This window comes from Seriola lalandi, unplaced genomic scaffold (genome assembly GCF_002814215.2).
Source record: "Seriola lalandi dorsalis isolate HSWRI2012SDOR001 ecotype SW California unplaced genomic scaffold, Sedor1 jcf7180002054615, whole genome shotgun sequence".
NCBI lineage: Eukaryota > Metazoa > Chordata > Actinopteri > Carangiformes > Carangidae > Seriola > Seriola lalandi.
In genome coordinates, this window is record NW_019525168.1 from 30,732 (window position 1) to 38,231 (window position 7,500).

Below are 7,500 nucleotides of genomic sequence, written 5' to 3' on the forward strand. Positions count from 1 at the left end.
ACATGAAGCCAACCACAACACAAACAAGGTGTGTGATACGCTACAAATACAGGAGATAAAGTGACTCTGCAGGTGCTGCAGCAAGAAAACAACACACTGTGTACACACACACACACACACACACACACACACAGAGAACCATGTCTTTAATCAAGCTCAGTGTATCTGTGAACGCAGGACTTCACCACAACAGAAGCCTGTGTGTGTGTGTGTGTGTGTGTGTGTGTGTGTGTGTGTGTGTGTGTGTGTGTGTAAATAAAGCGGAGCATCTCTTTAAGTAAAGAGGAAGATTTTACAGTAAAGAATGAATCCGTTTCCTCTGATGGATTAAATACAAATCTTTATGTTTGTGGTTAATACTGAGTTTGGTTTGAACCATGTAGAGATTAGCTGTATACACACCCCCCATACTGCACACACACACACACACACACACACGCACACACACACACAGAGTCAGATGCAGGCGGAGAGGATGTAGACAGACTTTGATGTGAAATCAAAGTGCAGTAAAAAGCTGTGAACAGATAAAATACGTCAGACTCACAGTGAGAGCAAAGATGGAGGACGATCACTCAGTGATGAAGACGCTCTGAATCAGGATCAATGTTAAATCAAAATGATTTCAGCTTCAGTAAGTTACTGAGTCTCTTCTGTCCCTTAAACTATTTAAAATATTCAACCAAAAGACAAAAGACACCAACGTCTCAAAACAAATGATAAAACACTAAATATATATGAAGTGTGCAGCCAGTAAATATCTATATACACACACATATATATATATATATAATATGTGAATCATTGGTGGGTGTAAAGTGCTCACTAATGACAAATAGAAGCTCAGGTTTAGCTGCTGTGTTAAAATCAGTATGTGGGTCAACATTCTGATTACAGTCCAGAACCACATTCCACTGGTGTTACAGTCCGCTGTGATTAGCATGTGGGTGAGCCTGTGTGTGTGTGTGTGTGTGTGTGTGTGTGTGTGTGTGTGTGTGTGTGTGCGTGTGTGTGTGTGTGTGAGAGGCCACCTGCCTGTGTGCATATCAGGTGTGTATCAGACTCAGGTGGGTGCTGATGTGGGTCTGGGGGATTACCTGCATTTCCTCACCTGATGACTATCAGCTGTGTCGGTGATCTGACCTGAGGAGAGATACTGTCGCTTTGTACCTGAGTGCTGCTGCTCTATAACTGAAGAGTTAGTATTATATATATATAGTTATATATCGTTCCACTGAAATATCTCATTCTTTCACCAATACAAACATTCAGTCAGTGCGCAGCTGTAAAGACACTGTATGTTCCTTGTTATGTGCTTTGAGGAAATACATTTAAAATGTAAATTAAATATAAAACATACACAAAATCCTAATATACATATATATGTGTGTGTGTGTGTGTGTGATGGGAAAGAGGGAAAGTTGTGTCTGAGGTGAAGGTGAAGCACGACCTTGTTGACTCTTCATTTTAGTTGTGATAAAACTGAATGAGGTGAAATTGTGGTTCACAGTTATCTGGGCTTAAAGCTTATCTCCTCCAGGGAGGGGTCATGGGGAGAATGAAGGGGAAAGTGTGGGGGAGAGGCTTAGTGAGAGGGGGGGCCACATCAGCTAAATTAAAGTGAGAGGAAAGACGAGGAAGGAGAAACAGGAAGTGTCACATCAATCTTCAGCCTTTAGATAATAAGATGGAGGATGGAGAAAATGAAAAGTGAGGACGTTTCAGTTCATCTTCAGTAGCTCCGCCTCCATCATTCAATCGCATCCCTCATCCTGCCCCTCCTGCCCCACCCCCAGGTCACTGCCTTCTGCACACAGGCGGGTTCAGACCGGCATCCTCACCTCAGGCTGCAGAGGATCTACCTGATCGCATGGGGCTCAGGTCACAAAGCTCCAATCGAACATGTCTGACGTGACATAGAAAAAGTGTGTGCAAAGAAACTGTTGATAACGACCCCCTCCCCTTAAAAGTTTAGGTTTGGTTCATTCACAAAAACGGTGAGAGTTGTTGAGCATTGTTAGCATTAGCATTGTTAGCTACAGAGACGCTCCGACCTACAGATCATATTCTCCAGACGTAGAGGAACAAAAACGCCATCGTCTTCATTTTTATATTGATTTCAGTGAAAATGAAAAAACAATCATTTTCACTGAAATCACAATATCTGCCAAAATCATCACAATGATTTTTTCCCATCATGCAGCTCTGATTTTAACTTCATCAAACTGAGAGCTTTAACTCTCCGCCATGATGATGAAACAGACTGCTGCCAACATCCAAGGAGTATCCAACACACACACACACACACACACACACACACACACACACACACACACACTGCATCGCAGGTTTTTGTTATTTAACTCCAAAACTCTTAATAAGAACTAAGAAGGGTGTGAAGCTTTAGACATTTAAGACTTAACTCATCCATTAACAAGTAAACTGTAAAGTGGAGGTGGATGGACGGAGGTGGATGGACGGAGGTGGATGGATGGACGGAGATGGATGGACGGAGGTGGATGGACGGAGGTGGATGGACGGAGGTGGATGAATGGAGATGGATGGATGGAGGTGGATGGACGGAGGTGGATGGACGGAGGTGGACGGACGGAGGTGGATGGACGGAGGTGGATGGATGGAGGTGGATGGACGGAGGTGGATGGACGGAGGTGGATGGATGGAGGTGGATGGATGGACGGAGATGGATGAATGGAGGTGGATGGACGGAGGTGGATGGACGGAGGTGGATGGACGGAGGTGGATGGACGGAGGTGGACGGATGGATGGAGGTGGATGGACGGAGATGGATGGACGGAGGTGGATGGACGGAGGTGGACGGATGGACGGAGGTGGATGGACGGAGGTGGATGGACGGAGGTGGACGGATGGAGGTGGATGGACGGAGGTGGATGGACGGAGGTGGATGTTATGGATGTGCTGTAAACAGTGTTAGTGTAAAGCAGTAAATCTTTCCACGCTCAGTGAGCTGACGGAGGAAGGAGGGGTGTGATGGATGGAGAGAAGAAGAAGAAGGGAGGTTAAAGGACAGAGCTGTGGAGGGAAAGTGACTCCGGGGCAGAAAGCAGAGGCAGGGAATTCTGTTTGTGGTGGGAAAGATGGAATGTAATGTGTAAAGTGTTGATGGAGGAATGAAGGTGACAGGTTCAACAGTTCAGCTTAAAATATTTACACAATCAAATATTTGGATTCATTGAAGAAAGGAATAAAAAGAAGTGATGATGATTCAGTGACGCAGAAAATAACAGAAATCTGTTTGTGTGTTTATTTCTATGGAACTGAAGATTGAAGCGTGTGAAGAGTAAAAACTGCTCTGAGTCAAAGACTCTCAGCTGTGACACGAAACTCTGAATCCTGAGATCAGAAATAATCAGAGAATAAAAACACACGTCCTCCATGTTAAACAACAATATGACACACAGAAGCTTTTTCTGCTGTGACATCAGCACGATGACATCATCATCTGTTTGAGGTACAAAATGGTCACAACAACAAACACAACAAACACAAACATAACAAACACAAACAAAACAACAAACACAACAAACACAACAAACACAAACACAACAAACACAACAAACACAAACAAAACAAACACAACAAACACAAACAACAAACACAACAAACACAACAAACACAAACAAAACAAACACAACAAACACAAACACAACAAACACAACAAACACAACAAACAAAACAAACACAACAAACACAAACAACAAACACAACAAACAACTCCTGTTACTTCATGTCAAACAGCTTCTGTCTGAATGACTTCACACAAGCTGCTTCAGGGGCAATTATCTCCTCTATGTGTTCTTATCAGGTCTTTCTCTTCTTCACGCACACGCACACGCACGCACGCACACACACACACACACACACACACACACACACACACACAGAGGACAGTCTTGGCTCTGGGCCTGACTGGGTCAGTGCTCCAGAAGAAAAGCAGCAACAGAAGAAAGTGAGTCTGTCATAATATCATCCTGCTGCTGAAAAGCTCTGAGAACCTGCGTGAGCCTTTGTTTGCTTTACTTCTGTCTCATAAAGACACTCCAGGCACATTTTCACTCTAATACCTCAATATTTTCATCAAGTCTTGTACGGACTCTTCTCACGGTTGGTCACTGGTGATGTCACAGAAAGCACCAAATGTCCATGACAAACTAATCCACGTCAAATCTCTCTTATTGTTTTTTACTGAGTGGATGAAGCTGAAGCTGAAATTTAAAATCTCATGTTTAATCTACACGTGGAGAAATAATAATTCAGACAATCAGGACAAAGAGATTCTCCTTCATGCTTCCTGCTGCATTCATCCGTCCAACATCAATATTAATGTCTCTTTAGAGCCGAGACCATCCGTCCATCAAACAACCACATGTGTTTATACCTCTGTCATTCAGCAGCTGCTGTTTCCACGGCAACAGTTTGTTCAGTCATCAACACTCTTGATTCAAGTCAAACATCAACATTCACCCACTTTATCAGATATTCATCAAAAAGTGATTAATCACCTTAGATCTCTGACAGTTACTGTACAATCAGTGTGTGTGTGTGTGTGTGTGTGTGTGTGTGTGTGTGTGCTGTGGACTGTGTTTGTCAGGCGTGACGGGCACCTTCACTGAATCCCCACACACATGAACCTCACACCAAAACACTGATGACACAGGATTTCCTTTCAGTCAGTGCATCTTAATGTAGAGTTTCACCTGACACACACACACACACACACACACACACACACACACACACACAGCTAACAGTGAAGTTAAACCAGCTGCTAATAGAAATAAAACTTTGTGGAAACATGTTGTTCACACACACATGATCTCAGAGACCAGTGGTCTCAGTCCAATAGTGGGACAGTTCATGTCCTTTAAGCTTCATCCTCAGGTGAAAATGTCCAACTCGTACAATTAGTTTTTAAAAGACAAGAACAGATTTCTCTGTTAAATTTAAATGTACGGAGCGAAGAGGAGATCACTCTGTTACACAGAGAAAAACATGTGATGGTCAAATACAAGGAGATTAGCAGCTTGTCAGATGTTCTTTATTTAACTAATAAGCTCCACTCACTAAAGACAGACTAGACGGGCCCTGCAAACCAGTTCAGCCCTGGTTCTGAAGGTGTAGGGGGTTAAACTTTAGTCAGTACGGACATGGATCAGTCACAGTCTCCACAGTTCAAATATTCACTTCACTTTGAGCTAAACACAAACACATATCATTTATCAACGTAACCAAGCGTTTAATATCAAGCACCAGGACATGCAGAAGGAGCAGCAGCCCCAAAATACTTTCCAACAACAACCAACGCTTTACGGCAGCTATGCTAATTCCCTGAGGACACGACACCTCACACAGCAATCACAGTCTGTCTCACTAACATACCAGCATCATAGGCCCAGTCAAACCAGTGCAGCGTGGTGACACCTACCTTTTAGAAGGTCTAGAAGCCCGACAGTCTGTCCATTCCTTCTTTGTTTATGTTCCTTTAGTCCGCGAGGCTCCACAGATCAACAACATCAAAGGGTTTCTTCATCACAGTCTTCAGTTATGAATATCTTCATGAGAAGTCCGTTGTTGACTAAGGAGAGACTTTGTTCGCGGCACTCCGGTTTCAAACATTTCCCTCCTTCAAACTACGTCAGCGGCTGCGTCAGCACGTACGATCGTGTTCGTTAGAGGTCAGGGTGAGGACAGCGAGCGCACCTGCGCGATGACGCGTTTCAGTCGGAGCAAGCGCTGCTATTGGTTACTGCCTCTGTCATCATTGTCATCATTCTATCCCAAAGACAGGTGTCTGTCCTGACCAATGAGAGCAGACAAAGGAGGTGGGGCACTTCGGAGACGATGCTGATTGGCTGAGAGGCTGAGAGAGGAAGTGTGAGAGACAGAAGGATCAGCTCTGTTATAAACGGTTTTCTAAAGGTTTTTTAGGCGGGAATATTCTTCAGTGGGTTTTCTATTGTTTCACATTAAAAAGTTGAAGCACACTTCACTGTTTTCCACAGAGGCCTGAAACTTCACATGGGAGTACATGACAAGTCGAAGGAATATGATTATTTTCATTGCTCTTGTATAAAGTTCCTCCTGGTTATTGATATGAAATATGACTTTTTATTAGGCGGGGACGGTCAACACCATGTGTAGGTAGTTTACGTCCGGTTTCAGTCTCATGGTAAACGAGATGTTTCCTTTCACATGATGTCTCATAAATTAATTCTGGCCTTAAAGTTCTTCTGTTATAAGCTTCTCTTTTACATTATGCAAATATATGCAAAACAGGTGGTTGTAATAATGACAGTATGGCATGTTTTACATGTGACTTTACTCATAAGTATGAAATATGATCCAGGAAGTCCAGTAACAGGAAAGTCGGAAAGTTATCACCATGGCAACTAGTTTATTTTCACTGATTGTGAGGTAAACAGCAGAATCATGGCGTCACATTACAGAGTCATACCTACCACACAGGTCACAGTTCATGAGTTCATCAGCTGATTCTACAAAAAAACATCCAACAGTTTTCTTCAAAACCCTCGAACATCAACGTCACAGAGAAAGTCACAGGATCATCAACAGAGTCATTAAGATACAGAGTCTCACATCTCTGCCACACACACGGAGATCCATCACAGCTGTTTAATCTGGACCAGAGTGCTGGACCCACCGAACCCTGGAGAGTGGTGTGACATCAGCGACACAGATCAGGTGTTTCTCTCTACTGTTTCAGTGTGAAGGACCCCAAACAGAAAAAGTGACACGACAGACTTACAGTTTTTCTCTGTCGCTTTGGTTCGTTTCTCAGATCAGAATTGAAATTCTCAAAACTACTTGTTCAATCTTCACATCATTGTGTCACTTGTGCAAATCAAAATAGCAGTTTTTCATTTCTCTGAACAAGTTGCAAATGCTTTGGTTCATCCATGCAAATGATTATGTACAATTCTCTGCTGTTAAGCGTAAATGTGAATCTTGTCCAGTCTCTTGTAATCAATCTCCCACATGCACTAAGGTGTAACTTACAATTTACAATAATTGTCATCAAAACTTTAGCCATAGTTTACATCAGAACATCCCTACAGAGTAAACTGTTATATTGACAACACGACTAAACAATTTGACTCTTATCCGTACACAATAACACAAGGACTTGTCCTTCTGATGGCAGTGACGCGTTCATTGATACACATATTTACTTTTGAGAGATGAACTAAGGATTTTGAGCAAGAGACTGGCTTCGCAGGTAATCCATGGTGTTTGGCTATTTGTACGAATTTTTTGAGAAATTCACTCACTGTTTTGCAAATGTCGAGGATGATTCGAGAAATGTACCAAAGCGACTGAGAAAAACTGTAATACACCAGGGAGGCACAGGTGAGCACAGGTGAAACACATGAGGGCGGGGCAGATGATCAACAAGGAGGGGAACAGGAAGAAGACAGGAAGTAAAACTAACATGAGACACGC